The 15,522-nt window shown below is 36.7% G+C and overlaps 1 protein-coding gene across 4 annotated transcripts in view; it reads left to right on the top strand.

Annotated features, from left to right (window-relative positions):
* Diaph2 (diaphanous related formin 2) overlaps positions 1–15,522 on the top strand; it is a 716,167-nt gene that overhangs the window by 76,597 nt on the left and 624,048 nt on the right. The gene's annotated exons all lie outside the window — the stretch shown is intronic.

The raw sequence follows: 15,522 nt of genomic DNA on the forward strand, positions 1-15,522 counted from the left end.
TACAAATTTTTGTTATTATGTCTTACTTTGATATATATATCACACTGATGAAAGAAACTGAGGCAATGACCTGGTTTTGTTGGATGGTAGGTAATGCCTCTGATTTTGGGGGAGCTTCAGATATATGTATTTAAGTTGAAATCATTATCTTAACTTATACTTTAAGGTTCTTTTTGTTGCTATGATTTAGAGATTTTATACTTAGGGTATTACATTTTTAATACACCCCTGTAGCAAGCCAGACATCACCTGCATTGTAATTCAAAGCTACTTGTAATTACTTTCACTCCTTGAGTATGTATCATTTATTTGGAGAATAGAATTAGAAACATCTTTAAAGTCACAGAGAAATGAAGTATTTAGCATAGAGAATGTGTTTAATATTTGCTTTGCTTTTGAAAGTTCTCTTCTTTTTTTCTTCCTTTCCTTCCTCTCAGTGGAAGATGTTGCACATGTTTGCAAGAACATGTTACTTCCTTGCACCCAATTGGCTCCCAATTTCCCTTTATAATCTCACCTGGGCTTCCTTAAAATACGATATGCATATATATATATATATATATATATATATACACACACACACATATACACACACACACACACACACACACACACACACACACACACATATATATATATATATATATGTGTGTGTGTGTGTGTGTGATGACACATGTGTACAGGTCAGAGGACATCTTGCACAAGTTACTTTTCTCTTTCCATCATGAGGTTTTAACTTAGGTTGTTGGGACTCCTGGAGGCCAGCACCTTTACCCACCAAGCCATCTCTCTGACCTTATTCTTCCTTTAAGAAGGCATCTTCAGGTGTGTTCCTGTCTTTATCTGTACACTTGGCAGTGCCTAAAGAAACTTTCCTTTAATCCTTCTAAATCAAGCATATTATACATTTTAATTAGAGTATTCTTTTCTTCTTTGGTAGCCTAGCAAGTACCTAAGTATCAATCTTGGTTAACCTTCATGTTGCTGGTGAACTTGTCCCAGATAAGTGCTTCTATCCCATAGCATCCTTTCTTTAACATTTTAGAAGAAATCTTTTACATGCCTCCTTTTGCCAATCAATATAGCTTCTGCTCTCAAGAAACTAGGTCTAAAGGGGATGAAGACAGATGACAACAGAGAGGTATATAGAACAGAGAGAGGACCAAAAGAGGCTATATTGTCAGCGTTGCAAAGTGAGAGACCAGCAACTGTGTGTGGTTTCTACAGTGTTTTGAATGGTAATGTTTTTTCATAAGTGCTAAGTCTAGATCCAGAGTACATCTTGTTTCATGGTCATTTTCTGATCTTTCATCTGTTTCTCACATTTGAGCTGTCAGCTTCTGCTACAAAGAAGAGTAAACTTAAGGAATCCCTTCTACAGGAAATAAGGAAGGTTTAATTTAGAGGTAGGTGGGATGCTTTATGGAATTTTTTTTGTTTATATTCTATTTTGCAGCTTAAGAGAGAGATGAACAAACAATGTATAAAATCACCCCAGTTATACAACAGCTACAGAAGGGCTTATTGTGTCATGGGCACATTAATCTTCAAATGGTGGGAGGAATATTTTTACGGATAAAATAAGCAGGTAGAAATTTCGTAGAGGTGCTGTAGACAGTCGAATTTTCAAATAACTAATTTATGTATTGTGGTTACTTAGAGATTGTAGCATTAGTTAAAAAAATGAGGGCTGGAAGAGCCAGTGAAATTGGAAACATGGAATATATAATGAAGTAGGTCTGCCTGGCCTTTTCCCTTTTGTTTCTGTAACGCTGATTGCAAGCTGAAATAATAGCATTTGAGATTCTGCTGCTGATTTCTTTTTTTTTCCCCCCACGATCAGTACTGCTTTTCAATTTTCATATTTACAAGCTTTACTTTACAAAGCAAATCTGAAAGCTGCCTGTTATTGGGCATAGCTACAACTTCATCCCCAGGTTATATGGATTCTGGCTTTGTGACTTTTCTGCTGGTATTTACTGCACAGCTTTTGTGTAAAGCCTTTCTTAATTCTGATACCCTAAACCACCTTCTATTTTCACCTTACTAGGATTCCTGTAGCTCTTTCTCTTACATATGTATTTCTTTCCTATTTGGTAATTTCTGTGACCAAATTCCTAAGAGCTTTTTAAAAAATGTCATTCCAAGTTTACATTATAGTAATTTCAACACTTGAACAGTAACCTCTATCATTGTTTGGTTCTATCTTTCTGTGTCCACAGGACAGATCTATAATTTCTAGAAGTCACATAAGCAAATGGGTTTAGTTTGAGACTACATAGGACCTGTGTGATCTTTATTTATAGATCATATATGAAGCTCAGATTTCCCATTGTGAGATGAAAATACCAAGTTCAGGATAGTTTTAGTGGACTATTTATATTTGATATTTTTAAAATACAAATAAACATTTCATTTATATGTCTCATTTATTTTTTCATTCAATATAGTATCTTTTAAACATGATTTGAAAAACATAAAGCATAATGACTACAGTGTAAACTGAAATTAAGACCATAATTTTTTTTCTTTTTGTTCAGTATACAAAATGTAGATTCAAAGATAGAACTACAATTATTTCTGGGTCACAATTCCTGAGAAAGATTTTGCTGAACGTTAGAAGAATTCTTTGCTTCTGTTTTGGAAGCTGTGTGCTACTTGTTTTGGATTATTGCTGGGCTTTGAACAAAAAGTAAAACAACAACAGAAACCTCCAATGTGTCAAGTTAACATTGACACATTTATTTTAAAGAGACATTAAAATAGTTAAGGATTTTGTATAGATTCTTTCTATGAAGTGAAAAATGACAAAATGTCTTCTATTACCTATCTGAAAGTATCAAAGGATTTAGAGTCAGGCAGAGGGAGAACTGAATGATGGCTGTGTGTGTGTGTGTGTGTGTGTGTGTGTGTGTGTTTGTGTCTGTGTAGGTTCTCAATAATTGTGTGTGTGTGTGTGTGTAGGTTCTAAATAAGTGTGGTAGAACATTGTGAACCAAAATAGTTTTTATTGTTTAGTAACACATTGCATAAAACAGATTTAGAAACAGTTAAAATGATTGATTTGATTTCATTGCAAGCCAGGAATAGCTTATCCACAAATATAAAAGTTAGCTTTCTCATATAGGGAATAGGAACAATTGACGTGATTATACACGATACATTAAAAAATAGAAATGTAATGACTAGACCTTACAAGGTTAAACATAAGGCAATTAAATATAATAAACAATTCAGTGCCTAGGGTAGCAACAGAAACATTAGAAGTGTTTGTTTTACCTATGAAAAGACTAGAATTCAAATGGCTCTCTTAGGGCCAAACATGGTTTTACAGGCCCAGAATATGGAAGGCAGAGGCAAGCAAATCTCTTTGAGTTCATGGCCAGCTAGAATTATGTAATGAGGCCCTTTAGCAGAAAAAAGTGTAAATTTGTGCATTCATTCGTTGTAACTGGGTAGTTAGAGACATGGTCCTATGCAGGTAGCCAAGGCTGTGCTTGCACTCCCTATCTTTCTGCAATGACCACAAGCGCTGCTATTAAAAGCATACCCCATCACACCTAACTGCTTTTTTTTTTTAATGCAAAATTTCTAGGTATCTGTTATGTCCCAGGTGCTATGCTTGGTTTTTTTCACCAGAGCCTCTGTCCATAATGCATGACTTCGCATAGTAATCTAGATACATATTCAGTGATAATGAAATAAAATAGATGAAAGTTGAAAAACGAGTTTTTCCCTTTTTAGGCTAAAATTGGGGGGAGAGAACTAATCTCATTCTGATTCTGTCTTCCCTTTTCAAATATCAGTGTTCTAACTTAAAAAAGAAGGGAAGGAAACAAAAGCCTTGAAGTATTCATATAGAGCTTTGCCTTCAGGCTCCATTTAAGGAACTGGCAGGTCATTCTTTCTGGTGAGTCAACTGTTTCCAACCTTTCTTGGCAGGGCCTGTAGAAAACCAGTGCTCAGAACCACCATTTAAATGTACAGATCTTAATTTCCAGACCTCCTTGTAGTGCTAGGATGATAAACTATACAGGTAGTCCTCATGGAGCTAACATTTTAGTTGGGGAAACAGACAGTAAGACACATATCAAATATTATGACAGGTCTTGGCAAGTGCTATGGAGGAAAACAGTTTAAAAAAAAAAAGAGCAAGATGAGAAAGCAGACTAATCCGCAGTGTGCTGTTTTAAACAGGCAAGCTCTGTGAGCAAGGGATGTTTGGACAGAGAACTCAGGGAAAATGGAGAGAGCCGTGTAGGTGTCTGGGAATGAGCTTTGCAGCCACAGACACTGTCAAGTGCAAAGGCCTTGAGGCAGCAATCTGTATGGAGTGTTGGAAGAATAGCATGGAGGACACTGTGGGTAGCATGAGATGAACAAAGGACAGAAAGGGCCATTTAATAACCAATGCCAATAGCTAGTTACAGTGACAGAAATATATATTAAGCATAGTTAGCAGTTCCAAGGCTTGGAAAGGTATGCTGTGGTCATTTTAGGAGAGCTGAATGAAGGACATGCCAGTTGAATAGTTACTGGGGGACCCTGAATATTTTTCAGGCTTAGAATACCAGAATCAGAGGTTTCTCCTGTGGAGTGCTCATATAGCATTAGATTTTGGAGAGATTAGACTAAGGAAGAGAGATCAAGGGAGGTGGTTTCTACAGTGGTCTCAAATGAATTTGAACTGGGGTGTGTGGTTATTAGGAACTAAATGGAAGATATAGATGAGAGAACAAGGAAGACCGGATGTGTACTGTATCAGCCCCAGTAAAGGAATAAAAAGGGCAAAAGAGATGTGTACTTAAATAATGACAGAAATTTCAAGCATGGCTGGCTAAAATGACCCTAGCATTCATATAAAAGTCAAGAGCCAGACCAAGTTTGGAGTCCGAGATGATGAGTTCAGTTAGACACGTAAATCAAGGAGAAATGACTAAGATCACAAAAGCAGAAGTAAAGTCTGACCATGCGAGGACACTTCTTTAGTTTTATAGCATTCACAGTTTGATTTTTAGAATGTAGTTCACTGTTGCAGATTACTGCTTTTACTATTTAAAATATCCTCTCTGTACCTCGCTGATGAGAAGAGCTCACATGTCATTTGAATATCTTTAACTAGCTTATAAGCTGAAGCCCAGACATCTTTACTAAGTCAGCAGGCTTTGTGTATATCTCAATGACTGAGTGGGTTGGCATCGAGAACAGTAATTCATATTGCATAGTCTGGAGTGTTGTTTTTCAGATAGGCAATCTTAAATGTTTAAACAGTCCCATTTTTTAACCTTTGTAAATGATCACAGTCTATAGAACAGACTCATCATAGTGAAGGCTCAATAGAGGTGTTACTTTTATCCCTAATCAGGATGTGAGAACCACCTTTACTAATTGAGTGGTCCACAGGGTTTTTATTCCAAAGTAGAGCCCAGTGGGTTTCTAGGATCAGGATGATAAAGAAAGTAATGCCAAGGAGACAAAAGTAACCATAGGAACTTGAGGCCAAGCCTGCATCACACGGTGAAACCCTGTCAAGAGAATGAGATGGCCAGTTTCAAAATGAGCCCAAATGTTCTTGCTGTGCACCTGAATGTAAACCATCTATTACTAGTAGTATCCAGAAAATTACACTAAGCATGGCAGTATGTTTTTATGTCTTGTTATTCTATCATTAAATTGCATTTTATTAGTTTATTAACAGTATAGTAACTCAATGATTACTTCATGCTAATATTATACTCATGTCAAACCAATTATTTGAATATATCCTGTAATGAAAGATTAAATCTTAGTTTTCCATTTTTCCACTTTCTATAATTAGGTAGGCCAGAAGGGGGAGACAAAACATTGAATATTGGAGCTTGAAATAGTCACTTCATGATGATAAAACATTGCTTTCTCGTACCCCAAGTTGATTGTGGTTTTCTAACGAGTAGACATTTTAGAATATTTGCTACTGTAAAAGATTTAGTTTTGATGGTGGAAACAATCTTATTAAAAAAATCTAAATTCAATCAGAATAAAAATAATCAATGCCATTATTTTTAACTATAAAGTAGAAAAACTCATTTGTTAATAAGATGAAAAGAAGACCCGGGTCTATTGAATGGTGGCATATATTAAGAGGTCTTTTAAAGAACTGCACAAACACTATTAAAATACTCATTTTACTCTTCCCTAATTTTACATTCATTAGGGAAACAACCAGCTACTTTCTCATTTTCTAATGTTTTAACAGTATGCAAGCTGGCTTGTGCATTAGGCTTGTTTTAGATAAGGATGTAGAGGGTCTGGGAACCTGGCTCAGTGGCAAAGCATTTGGCTAGCATTTGGTTATAAAAACAAAACAACAAAACCTAAATATCAAGCCAAGGATCTCATCATTTATTTTGAAAGATCTTATTTAAATCTATATTCCATTTTAGAATAGCTTCTAACCTATTCCTATCATGGAGAAGCGGCTGCATTCTAGGCAATGCAGGACCTCTCTGCACCTGCTGTTCTGGGGGCCCAGAGCAGGAGGAACCCTTGCGTTTTGGGAGTTGCCATATTGCAAATTGGCAACATTCATGCAGGTAAACACATGACACTGTGTAACTTTAATGGGAGGGAAAGAGTGAAAAAATACTGCTGCATTAGGGTTCCAAAATATACACTAGAAACAATTCCATTTCTAACTTTGGCCTATAATATTTTGAAGCCAGTTTTTCTATGCTTAAAGAGATAAACCATTGTTCCTTTGAGTTTTATATCATCCATGTTCACCTTTCCTATGCACTCTTGCCTTTTATAATTAATTCCAATTAAACATTAGCTTTGTTTAATTAATAATATTTAATTAAAATGCTTATAAGCTCTCAGAGGGCAAGGACCATGTCTTAGTATACCTTAGACATTTTCAAATACCCTAGGCTGTAACAGCGTTAAATAATTAGGATCCCTCTGTTGAATCACTACATTCTTATAACTTCACTGAAGTTGAACTGCATATGAACTGAAATTGGAAGTCTGCTAGTTATTTTATAATGCTTCTCAAAAACAGTCCTTATTCTTCTGAGATGCAGTCCAACATCATAAAATCTTTTTTTTCTTAGAATAAAAATAAAAGTTTTAAGTATGTTTCTTCTTTATTACTTTTCTACATTGACAACACTTTCTCATTATCACCGATGAGCACTTTTAGAGCACTTGAAGGTTTCGTGGTTGTTCAGGTTTTTCTATTTCAAGTTTTCCTGCTAGAGCTGTCATTTTTCACTGGTTCTCTTCCTTCCTTCCTTCCTTCCTTCCTTCCTTCCTTCCTTCCTTCCTTCCTTCCTTCCTTCCTTCCTCTCTCTTTCTTCTCTTTTCTTTTATTGGTAGAGGCACAGTCTATATATTGGGGCCTCAGAATTGTTACGAATTCCTTTATAACCCACCCTGTCTCAATGTATTTTTCTCATTTTACTCAGAGTGTAGGTGTGTCTATGCAAATACCCTCCTTCCTCAGATTAGATAGGGGTGAAGAATACTGAGAAGGGTCCACCCTCCACCTCACCTTTTCCTCATTATCTAACATTCTCCCAAAATAGCTGTTCATCACATCAGTTAGAAGCAACCTGATTGTTCCCTTTGAAGTTTGCTCTGATTGTGTTTGCTCACAGCATGTTGTATACAGTGAATCATACTTACAGGAAACCTAGTATACAATATGAATGCCTAATGCAGAAATTATAACAGTTGAACAAAAGGATGCCTAATTTTTTAATTTCTGTTACAGCCTAGAGTATATAAATATGTCAAATGTAGACTATGACCTGGCCCCTGTCTTTTGAGAGCTTATATGACATTTATTTAAACATTACTAATTAAAGTTAATGTTTAACTGAAAAAATTATAGGCCTTGGACTTGAAGACCTACTGTTTGGATCAGGGATCTACTTTTTATGCATGAGTGACTTGGGATAAAAGGCTAACCTTTCTTTAGCCCATATCTCTATAAGTAATTTTTTATATTGATAGAGTTATGAAACATTTGTAAACTGTCAAACAAGCTATGCATTTAAGCCATTACAGTAATAACCAGTTAAGGAGATAATTCCTATGGTAGTTCCTAATACATATTTCAAAGGAAATGTGTTGAGCCACAAGTATGGCTGATAATGCATTTATACATTCATTTCATTACTTAATGTCTTCTTTAGAAGCCAATTATGCTTTTATCCTCTGCAAAATCACACATTTTTGACATTGCTCCTTGGCTAAAGATTGTATTTACTGTCAGTACTTTATGAAAAGGCATAAGCAACTGTGGGTGTTATCCTTAATTTTGTATCCAAATATGAAAAGATCCATATTTAAGCTGTTCATCCATGGCATCATTTGTTTGCTGACTTTGAACTCTTTTGCTTATACATACTTTATAAATTAGGGGTTTGATAACTTTCTAAAACTCAATCATAGAAACTGAGCAGTGAGAAAGATTCTAACAGAGTAATTTCAGATTGTTGGTAGTACTTAAGAACTTTTTCATTGTTTAAGAAGAAACATAAGTATAAATAGATCTACATTACCCTCCCCCCGTCTCTCTCTCTCTCTCTCTCTCTCTCTCTCTCTCTCTTTCTTTCTTTCTTTCTTTCTTTCTTTCTTTCTTTCTTTCTTTCTTTCTTTCTTTCTTGGTAAGGTCAATGTAATTGTGATGAGAAGAAGGGGACCAGGAGGAGAGGGAAAGAGAGCTGAGGAAATGAATAAAATAAAAATGAAATATACTGACATATATGTAATGAAACTCACTACCTTTTTGTACTAACATAAAAGATTGACTTAAAAAGACCAGTGGAGTACTGACTAGTTTTTTGTTTGTTTGTCAACATAGACATACCTTGGAAGAGGAAATAGTAGTGTAGAATAGTAGAATGCCCTCATCAGAATGACCTCCAGGCAAGTCTATAGGGCATTTTCTTGATTAATCCTTGATGTCCAAGGGTTCCATCCATGGTGAGCAGTGCTGTCCTTGGTTTGGTGGCTCTGGGTTCTATAAGAAAGTAGGCTGACACCAAACCCAGACACCATTACATATGTCAGCAAGATTTTGCTGAAGGGACCCTGATATAGATGTCTTGTATGAGGCTATGCCAGTGCCTGGCAAATACAGAAGTGGATGCTCATAGTCATAGGATGGAACACAGGGCCCCCAATGGAGGAGCTAGAGAAAGCACCCAAGGAGCTGAAGGGGTCTGCAACCCTATAGGTGGAGCAACAATATGAACGAACCAGTACCCCCAGAGCTCATGTCTCTAGATGCATATGTAGTAGAAGATGGCCTAGTTGGCCATCATCGGGAAGAGAGGCCCCTAGGTCTTGCAAACTTTATATGCCTCAATAGAGGGGAACGCAAGGGCCAAGAAGTGGGAGTGGGTGGGTAGAGGATCAGGGTTGGGGAGGGTACAGGGAACTTTCGGGATAGCATTTGAAATGTAAATAAAGAAAGTATCTAATAAAATAAAATTTTAAAAAAAGGAAAAAGAAAGTAGGCTGGGCAAGCCATAGGGAAGAAGCCACTAAGCAAAACTCTTCCATGGTCTCTGCATCAGTTATTGCCTCCAGGTTCCTGCTCTGAATGAGCGTGTGCTTCAATAAAGGACTCTAACCTTTAAGAGAAGATAATCTTCTTCCCGAGGTTACTTTTGGTGCTGGTGTTTATCACAATAACACAAAGCAAGCAGGAATAGGAATTAAAAATAACCCATAATCCTATATACCTTGCATAAAGGTTTATATGTTTATATGTTTATGTGCAGTTGTTTCTTTGCTGCATATTATGTTATTAAAATTGCTTACACTAATTTTTGTTGATGCACTTTTCTTTCAGAAATGCATAATTGATTATAATACCATAAACTGATGAAGATAATTTGGTAAATTAAATATTTGATAGCAAAGTCATATTTTAATAAACCCAGGTACCCTTAGTTCCCTTAATTACAGTTCCTAAAAACTCAACATCAGAAGCAGTTTTCACCTTGTGTGGTTGTGGTAGGATTTTATCTTTACAAAACTTGAGTATGTGAATAACTGTGGTTCTTTTTTTTTTTTTTTAATGTATCTACTTATGTAGTTTGAGAAACCTGATGGAAAATTATCCATGCTCTCTAGCCCATTGTTGGATTAAAATAATATACATTGCTATCAAGATGTGAAGTGATACTTAGTGTTTACTTTTGCAAAATAACTGTTTATAGTGTTTTTTTTCACACTTACGAGGCAAGAGTAACTTAGAGGCATATCTAAAGGTATGTGATTGATAAGTAGGACCATAAATGCAGCAAAGAGTTCCACCAAATTTGGTAAACCCTGCTTTTCATTCTTTGTGGGGAGGGTACTGTTGAGTTACTATTTCAAAGGAAGCAAGGTTTCCATTTGGAAAAATTACTTGTATTAAACATTTGACTAGGCTGAAATAGCTTCTAAAACAGTTTAATGTTTTTGTTTTTAAAGTAGTCCAACTATAAGATGTCATATCAGATTGTATGTGACTACACAAGTGAATAATTTTTTTGATTCTTAATTTTATTTTATTTTTATTATTTTTATTTTTTATTATGTATTTTCCTCAATTACATTTCCAATGCTATCCCAAAAGTCCCCCACACCCTCCCCCCACTTCCCTACCCACCCATTCCCATTTTTCTGGCCCTGGCGTTCCCCTGTACTGGGGCATATAAAGTTTGCGTGTCCAATGGGCCTCTTTCCAGTGATGGCCGACTAGGCCATCTTTTGATACATACGCAGCTAGAATCAAGAGCTCCAGGGAGGAGCTAGAGAAAGTACCCAAGGAGCTAAAGGGACCTGCAACCCTATAGGTGGAACACCATTATGAACTAACAAGTGAATAATTTTCATTTTATTTTTGAGTTATCACATTTCAGGATATTGATTAAAATCACCTAAATATTTGTTATATTTCAGCCTTTCATGCTTAAGCATGTGTCTTAGTCAGGATTTCTATTCCTGGACAAAACATCATGACCAAGAAGCAGTTGGGGAGGAAAGGATTTATTCGGCTTACACTTCCACATTGATGTTCATCATCAAGAAAGTCAGGACTGGAACTCAAGCAGGTCAGAAAGCAGGAGCTGATGCAGAAGCCATGGAGGGATGTTCCTTACTGGCTTGCTTCCCCTGGCTTGCTCAGCCTGCTCTCTTATAGAACCAAGACTACCAGCCCAGAGATGGTCCCACCCACAAGGGGCCTCTCCCCCTTGATCACTAATTGAGAAAATGCCTTACAGCTGTATCTCATGGAGGCATTTTCCCAACTGAAACTCCTTTCTCTGTGATAACTCTGAGCTGTGTCAAGTTGACACAAAACTAGCCAGTACAGCATGTATCACCTAATAGCAAGGAACTTCTCTGACATCAGCAGTGCATATAATCAAACTCAATGCTTTTTTTTTTTTAAATTTACACTATTAGGGTACAGCTATATAACTAGATCCCATTTTTAAATATTTTTCCAGCTATTCTAATATACTTTTAAATTATAGTCTTAGAATCCAGTTGAAGATATAACTTTATTGTTTCTATTTTCCTCAACTTAGTCTGGATGCATTTGGGAAGTTTTCCTTATCACTTTGACATATCCAAAGCAGTTATTTGGTAGACTATTTCGCAGGTTTGATTTGTCTGTTTCTCCATGATTAAATTTAGTGTAAACATTTTTACCAAGGATATTACATAGGTGATGCTGTGCCTCAGAGCATCTCATCATGAGGCATGTAGGTATCTGGCTGTCCCATCACTGGGGTTGGCAAAGTGTCCCTTATATTTGAAATTGGTAAATGATGAATAGGATGATGTCTTGAGATCATGTAACTACCCCATTCCTTAGCAATACTTTGTATACTTTTCATATCTGTGGATGAAATTCTTGCTCTGAATCTATTATTACTTGGTTTGTTACGGAATGATCTTTTGATTTTGTCTTTACATCTGTATTTGTCATATAACATTCTTCTGTATAAATAAGCATTATTAGCTTTCTCTTCCTGCCTGAATTAAAAAAAATGACCATATGCTCTCATAGATTGTTCATTTAAATTTAGTTCATTGGCACAACTTGATAATATGTGAATGCCTTTCAGTTTTTTCTTTTTTCTTTTTTTAGTAAAAATAACATGTAAGATAAAGAAATTAAATAATTGATCATGCTCATGTGTTAGTGTACTTGGTCCCCAGCTAGAGGCATTGTTTTTTAATGTTATTTGTGAGATAGGACCTAGCTAGAGAAAATGCCTTGCTTATGAGGGTTGGGTAGGCCTTATGGGTTGTAGCCTGAGGTCTCTACCTCCTGATCATAGAGAGATGAGCAAGCAGCTTCCTGCTTTCATCACCAAGGACCCAGCCAATTTAGTTGCCTACTCCAATAGATTGTACCGTTTTAATCCATGAGCCTAAATAGGTATTTCCTCCCCGAAGTTGCTTCTTTTAGGTATTTTGTCAAAGCAGTGAGAAAATAGACTAGAAGAGAGAGGGGTATTATAAACACAAATATATTTACATTTGTCTTTATGTATATATCAGAATATTAAGAAACAAAGGGCTTTATAGGGCAAAGTCACAAGACATAGTCTCTGTAAGAGTTAACTACCTATAGGAATGACACCTATTGAAAAAAATTGACTCCTAGCCCTTTCAGCTTTGATTCTGAGGATGGATACACTTATCTGGAAATAGTTCCTTCTTTTCCATCTATGTTATGGGCCTTATGTCTGTGCAACAATAAAAGCTACTTATAACTTAATGATTTTGAAAGCTATTGTGTGATTATAAGACCCTATAATACACACTGGTCAAGCATTTGTCCCTAGCAACCATCCATCTGTTTTTGAATGTCCTAGAGTAACATATTCAGATCACTCGCAATTATAATAGTGCATTGTATACAGACAGATTTATGTTTCAGCCTAACACCTTAAAATAGATGTGTTGGAATGCAAGTGCTTTTTTTATTGGATATTTTCTTCATTTACATTTCAAATGCTATCCCTAAAGTCCCCTATTCCCCCCCCCCCCGCCCTGCTCCCCTACCCACTCACTCCCACTTCTTGGCCCTGGCTTTCCCGTGTACTGGGGCATATAAAGTTTGCTAGACCAAAGGTCCTCTCTTCTCAATGATGGCCAACTAGGCACCTTCTGCTACATATGCAACTAGAGACACGAGTTCTGGGGGTACTGATTAGTTCATATTGTTGTTCCACCTATAAGGGTTGCAGACCCCTTCAGCTCTTGGGTACTTTCTCTAGTTCCTACATTGGGGGCTGTCTTAGTCAGGGTTTCTATTCCTGCACAAACATCATGACCAAGAAGCAAGTTGGTGAGGAAAGGGTTTATTCAGCTTACACTTCCATATTGCTGTTCATCATCAAAGGAAGTCAGGGCTAGAACTCAAGCAGGTCAGAAAGTAGGAGCTGATGAAGAAGCCATGGAGGGATGTTCGTTACTGGCTTGCTTCCTCTGGCTTGCTCAGCCTGCTCTCTTATAGAACCAAGACTACCAGCTCAGAGATGGTCCCACCCACAAGGTGCCTTTCCCCCTTGATCACTAATTGAGAAAAATGCCTTACAGTTGGATCTCATGGAGGCATTTCCTCAACTGAAGCTCCTTTCTCTGTGATAACTCCAGCTGTGTCAAGTTGACACAAAACTAGCCAGTACAGGGGCCCTGTGTTCCATCCTATAGATGACTGTGAGCATCCACTTCTATGTTTGTCAGGCACCAGCAAAGCCTCAAAGGAGACAACTATATCAGGGTCCTTTCAGCAAAATCTTGCTGGTATATGCAATAGTGTCAGTGTTTGGTGGCTGATTATGGGATGGACCCCTGGGTGGGGCAGTCTCTGGATGCTCCATCCTTTCATCTCAGCTCTAAACTTTGTCTCTGCAACTCCTTCCATGGATATTTCATTCCCTATTCTAGGGAGGAATGGAATATCCACGAGTTGGTCTTTCTTCTTGATTTTCTTGTGTTTTGGAAGTTGTATTTTGGGCATTCAAGTTTTCTGGGCTAATATCCACTTACCAGTGAGTGCATATCAAGTGACTTCTTTTGGAGGTTCACTCAGGATGATATCCTACAGATACATCCATTTGACCAAGAATTTCATAAATTCAATGTTTTTAATAGCTGAGTTGTATTCCATTGGGTAAATATAACACATTTTCTGTATCCACTGGAATGCAAGTGTTTTATCTTCCTAGAATTTTTTTCTAAAACATCTCACTTTCTACTGAATCTAGGTAGGGAATTATTTTGCTTTATTGATCTGCTTTCTGGCAGACTTTAATATTTGAACCAGTTTTTTTTTTTTTTGCAAATAATGACATAGATTCCATAATAATAGATGCAGAATTTTCTCATTTGACCAAAGTAATAGAGAAATGGGAAGAGTACATATATCATTATAAGTAATTTGTTCTTATTAACATGATAAAATCCATATTACAACCTAACAACCTCATTGAATTTATTTGTACATTGTCTAGTAGTGGGAGAGAAACAACTCCACTAAGCTGCTTTTTAACCTCCACAGGAGTGCCTCTTCCTCTCTGTGTCTGTATCTCTGTCTGTGTCTCTTTGTTTCTCTCTGTGGCTGTCTGTCTCTGTCTTTGTCTCTTTCTCTCTTCCCTCACTTTCTCCCCTACCGCCTCGCTCACAAACACATACACAAAATACTCATACACAATTTGCTCTGTGATTTCTCTTTGTAGATGAATGGCATGTTGAGTAGCATGTAATCTAGTACTGTCACCTTTGATATTTAGGAAGAAGTTCTTCATCCACTAAAGCATGTTTAAAACCCATATAAAAGAGCAGTGTAATTATAAGTACCCATAATTAAACAAATTTAGTAAATTTAATTTCATTGAGTATTAATATTTTAAAAATCATGTTGTTTGAAAATAATGAAGTAGAGGTAATAATGCATCAAAACCAAGCTTAACTAATCACTTTACAAACCTCCCTGAAGGGGAATTGTCTATGTCAAAAGAAGATGTGATAGACATGAGTTTAGAGAATAGGAGATATGAAATTCCTGTGGAATAAATTAATAATTTCAAATAGAGACTTTGGAAATACTAGCTGTAACATGGCTGTGACACTTGTGTAAATCGGCAGAACCACGGTCAGATGACTTTAGATGATGAGTAGCAGTGGTTGAGAATAGACCTACCTCCCATAGGTTAGCCCTCCTGACATGATCAGAACAACATACAAAATTCAGCATGGGTGATGGAGTGGCAGATACTTAAGGCCTAGCAGTCTTTACATGGGAGGCACAAGCCAAACCTTAGAGAGTTTCAGGTTCTTTTGGGAGAGAGAGCAGAAAGAATAAAAAAAATGAAAGAATGTATCTAAAATAGTATGAGGGTGGACTAGATTTAATAGAGCAAGCGGAGGAGGCAAAGAGAAAGTCCTTGAATGCTACAAGGGAAGAAGTGAAGACTTTTGAAAGTTTGAAGAAACCTGAGTGTTTTTGAAGACTGAGTT

This window comes from Mus musculus, chromosome X, assembly GCF_000001635.26.
Source record: "Mus musculus strain C57BL/6J chromosome X, GRCm38.p6 C57BL/6J".
In the NCBI taxonomy this organism is placed as follows: Eukaryota; Metazoa; Chordata; class Mammalia; order Rodentia; family Muridae; genus Mus; species Mus musculus.